A 5,220-nucleotide genomic window follows, 5' to 3' on the forward strand; every position below is an offset into this window, starting at 1 on the left:
AGATGCCGGGGGTTCGCCGAGCCGCGGGGGCAGTGAGGCGGCCCGGGGGAAGCGGAGCCGCCGGGCCGGGCCGGGCCCCGGGAGCGGGGCAAGCGCAGGCGGCGCAGGGGAAGGGAGCCGGGACCGCCCGGGGCTCGCCGTGGGCCGTGCGGCCCCGCGAATTTCCATTGCGATCGAAAGGGACTTGTGTTTAGATCCCCGAATCCCGGCCGGCAGGGACGCGAGGAGCCAGAGCGGTGAAGGAACCGATCCTGGAGAAGGCAGCGGGGAGCGCCGGGGAGCGGGGCCGTGGCGGGCTCGGGGAGCAAAACGGCCGCACCGCGATTGGCTGCACTCCCGCCCGCTGATTGATCAAATCGGCTCAAACGTGCGGCGGAAGCTGCCACGCTCGGTGGGTACGGCGGGAGCGGAGCGGGAGCGGCGGGGGCTCCAGCCCAGGTGGGACCCGCGGTCGGTGCTGCCCCAGCCCGGGGCTCGCTGCGGGCGGAGGGGCCGCGCTGAGGGGCACGGGGGGTTCCCAGCAGCGCGGCTGCAAAGCTGCTCCCGAGGCCGAGCTCCCAAAGGATCTGTCAGCACTCCTGATGTCTCCGGAGCAAAGTGCTGATTGTTCCAGGGAAACAGATTCTGGCTTTGAGCGAGAGGGCAGTGAATTCTGTTCCATTCGTGGCGATCTGAATGAGGACCTTTACGAGGAATCAGCAACACGGAATATACAAGAAAGATTGCTGGGTGAGTGCGGGGCCACCCCTGGGGCCTCTAGGCAGGGGCCGGTGTCACCTGCCAAGGCCAGGGCTGGCAGGTGTGTGGCTGTTTCCCGAGGTCTGGAAGAGGCCTGGTGCTCTGCTGGGCCCCAGCAGTGGCTGGAAGCAGCAGCCCCATATGTGTGGGAAATACAGCTCACTATTTGCACTTTTTTTGAATGTTTTTAGGAGAAAAAATGTACTAAAACCAGCACTGTGCTGCTGGGCTATTTGCCCACATAAGTTAATTTAAAATGTGTTGTCTACATATTGTTGTATTATAGGGGGTGCATCCATAGTTTTACTAGTTACATAATATATAATTCCTGTAGGGGTGCATTAGTTTTAAGTTGGTTTATTCCTGTACCCCCCATTCCTGTTTATGGTTCTGCCCGGGCTCTCTCTCTCTCCCTCTTCTTGATTGTCCCGTCAGTTGCACTTTTCCACTCCCTTTCCCTACGAGTTATCTCTCCTAATCCCTCCCTGGCTGCCTGTCTGTTATTCAGTGTCCATGCCCTTCCATCTAGAACCTTCTGTCTTGGACACTGAATGATTGGACCAGGGGTCAGGGTTCAACCCTCAGTTTATTCCCACTGGAGATCCGAGATGTTTGTTACGCGTTATTCCCTCCTCTCAAAAATTTAGATTGGTCATTGTATTCTGTTTATAAAGCCCTGCCGGGCATGCATTTTTGTCCGCGCACGACGCACTTTCAATAAAACACCTTCCTTTTCCCTGTCGGCGCAGTCCTGTCTTTCTCCTGTGGGTCGCAGCCCGACTCGACTCCTCTCCAAACGGCTCCGAGGATTCTCGCTCTCCTGAAGGCATTCCGCCTTAAGCACTCTCCCCAGGAAGTCTCTCAGCGGGAGGGTGCCCTTCCCCCTTCAGTACTGCCGGCGGTGCTGGCCGCAGCCAGCCGGGAATCCATAGACTCAGAGGCCAGTCGCTGCCGCTGCAAATTCCTTTGGGTTTACATGTTCTTTTGTTTGGTTTTCACTTTTGACATGTCTTCCTGCCATCTTGCCTATTAAGATAATATATTTTATTTTTGTTGTGGTTCTATCTTGTTTATGTTCACTCCTTGGTAATGAGAATCAATAAATCATTCTATTTTTTTCAGTTCTCTGTTTTTAGTTTCTGTTACCTTCTCTTTCACATAAGACAGTCCCTAAATGTGGAAAATCACTTAATTATGTTACACCCTTTTCTGAGTAAGTTACATGGAGAAATCATTCCAACATTTCAGAGTCTCTATTATGCTTCAGTCTGAGATAGTATCTATTATATCCATGTTTATAAAAGCTATAGGGTGCATACATTAGATTGATTAAAGTGACAGATTATACTGTATCAAAAGCAGTAATTAGAAATTGCACTTTATCTGGATTTTTGTGGTCAATAATGACTTGCAAAACAAAAGTTAGTACATCAATGTGAAAGCCAATACCTATATATTTTTTAATAACATTATACAATAAGCTCAATTGGGAAATCCAAATCACCCTGGGCTCTTGGAAATCATCACAAAGTGGCCTGAAGGGGAGACTTTTGGACTGTCCTTGGAAGATGTTAGAAAGGACCCTCACTTTAGAAATTTTACAGGCTTTTAAACCTTAACCAAAAAATACAACGGACTGAATAAGGAAAAATGACAGCACTGGGGGTCTCTGTGACTGTCAGCCACGTGCTTGTTTACAAAATGGATGCTCTGCCTTTTATACCCTCAGCCCCTCCCAAAGTTTTGTCAGTCAACTCCTTCTGGAGGGAGGGAATTGGTGATAAAGCTGAGGAAGGGAGGAGAGTGTGGGGAAGGTGCTTTTGTAGATTTTGGCATACTTCTCGTTTCCTTGCTCTGATTTGTTTGATAATGAATTCAATTAAAATTGTCCCTGCAGCCTTTAGTGTGTGGCTGAAATAAAGCCCACGGGAACTGCATACAACACACCCCTCCTGCCTTCCATTCATCTCCTGCTCTCCGTGGCTGGAGCATGTGGCTGCATGTGCCCGTGTCGCTGTGCCCAGAGCTGTGGCCAGCACCCCCCGTGCCCCGTGCACAGCAGCACGTGTGCTCTCAGCCCTGGCACAGCAGCAAACACCCGCGCACAGCCGGGCACGGCGGCGCGCTCGGGCACAGCTCTCGGGCACAGCTCTCCTGGCCCCCACGCCCCCGGGGCGCTCTCCTCCTGGGGTCCCGACACGGTGGGCACGGGGACATCGTGGCACCCTTTGGAGAGCCCCTCTGTGCCCTGGGCTGGGGACACACAGGCCTGTCCTAAAGGAAAGCTCAAAGAGACCACGCTGGGCTCTTGCTTCTTGCCTCTTGCCCTGCAGGGCCGCGCTGAGCTCGTTTTGCTGTCCTGTGCTCCCCAGGAGCCCGAGCAGCTCCAAGGAGAGGACTGCAAAGATTGCTGGAGGGTCACTGCTGTGCACAGCACACGTGGCATTTTTCACCCCTCCCATCACCATGGGCTGTGGGGCAGGAGCTGAAGCAGCCTGAGCCCAGTGCCCGAGCAGCCTGTGCTCTGCCAAGGGCACCTTCCACTCCTCCCCTGAGGGGGAACGTGTGGCCTCTGCTGCTGTGGGGGGCAGCTCACCGTCCCTGGGACAGGTGAGGAAAGCTCCAGGCCTCTCTGCAGCGGGGACAGTGACTGTCAAACAAAGGTTTTCATCAAGATTTCTTCTCGGACTGAAAGGGAGAAAGGTGTTATGCATGGAAATCTGCGTGGAAAACAACTGCAATTTCTATTAAATAATTATAATTTATAGTAATAATAAATAATTCTAATTTCTAATAAATAATTCTCATCAATGTAAGGTCTCCTGTTTTCTAAAGAAGTTTTGGTTCAGTCAGACAGAAAATCACTTTCTGATGTACAGCTGGCAGTGCTGACTTAAGGTACACTTTTACAAGGCATATATTTCATTTTCTACAGCAGTGCCAGAGATTCCAGGAGCACCTGAAAGCCTGCAGTGTAACAAAGCCTTTGAGACCCAGCTGTCAGAGGGCACTGGCAGGAGGGCAGCTGCTCCTGGTAGCAGGAGATTAAAGTGGAACCATAAAGCAAGTTCAGTTTTTAGGCAGATAACATCACATCTTGTGGTCACCTTGGTTTCCTGCTGGATAAGCATCCTGACAGAGCCACTGCCAGTGCATACATTAGATTGATTAAAGTGACAGATTATACTGTATCAAAAGCAGTAATTAGAAATTGCACTTTATCTGGATTTTTGTGGTCAATAATGACTTGCAAAACAAAAGTTAGTACATCAATGTGAAAGCCAATACCTATATATTTTTTAATAACATTATACAATAAGCTCAATTGGGAAATCCAAATCACCCTGGGCTCTTGGAAATCATCACAAAGTGGCCTGAAGGGGAGACTTTTGGACTGTCCTTGGAAGATGTTAGAAAGGACCCTCACTTTAAAAATTTTACAGGCTTTTAAACCTTAACCAAAAAATACAACGGACTGAATAAGGAAAAATGACAGCACTGGGGGTCTCTGTGACTGTCAGCCACGTGCTTGTTTACAAAATGGATGCTCTGCCTTTTATACCCTCAGCCCCTCCCAAAGTTTTGTCAGTCAACTCCTTCTGGAGGGAGGGAATTGGTGATAAAGCTGAGGAAGGGAGGAGAGTGTGGGGAAGGTGCTTTTGTAGATTTTGGCATACTTCTCGTTTCCTTGCTCTGATTTGTTTGATAATGAATTCAATTAAAATTGTCCCTGCAGCCTTTAGTGTGTGGCTGAAATAAAGCCCACGGGAACTGCATACAACACACCCCTCCTGCCTTCCATTCATCTCCTGCTCTCCGTGGCTGGAGCATGTGGCTGCATGTGCCCGTGTCGCTGTGCCCAGAGCTGTGGCCAGCACCCCCCGTGCCCCGTGCACAGCAGCACGTGTGCTCTCAGCCCTGGCACAGCAGCAAACACCCGCGCACAGCCGGGCACGGCGGCGCGCTCGGGCACAGCTCTCGGGCACAGCTCTCCTGGCCCCCACGCCCCCGGGGCGCTCTCCTCCTGGGGTCCCGACACGGTGGGCACGGGGACATCGTGGCACCCTTTGGAGAGCCCCTCTGTGCCCTGGGCTGGGGACACACAGGCCTGTCCTAAAGGAAAGCTCAAAGAGACCACGCTGGGCTCTTGCTTCTTGCCTCTTGCCCTGCAGGGCCGCGCTGAGCTCGTTTTGCTGTCCTGTGCTCCCCAGGAGCCCGAGCAGCTCCAAGGAGAGGACTGCAAAGATTGCTGGAGGGTCACTGCTGTGCACAGCACACGTGGCATTTTTCACCCCTCCCATCACCATGGGCTGTGGGGCAGGAGCTGAAGCAGCCTGAGCCCAGTGCCCGAGCAGCCTGTGCTCTGCCAAGGGCACCTTCCACTCCTCCCCTGAGGGGGAACGTGTGGCCTCTGCTGCTGTGGGGGGCAGCTCACCGTCCCTGGGACAGGTGAGGAAAGCTCCAGGCCTCTCTGCAGCGGGG

The sequence above is a fragment of the Passer montanus genome, unplaced genomic scaffold (assembly GCF_014805655.1).
Source record: "Passer montanus isolate IOZ18808 unplaced genomic scaffold, ASM1480565v1 scaffold746, whole genome shotgun sequence".
Classification (NCBI taxonomy): domain Eukaryota; kingdom Metazoa; phylum Chordata; class Aves; order Passeriformes; family Passeridae; genus Passer; species Passer montanus.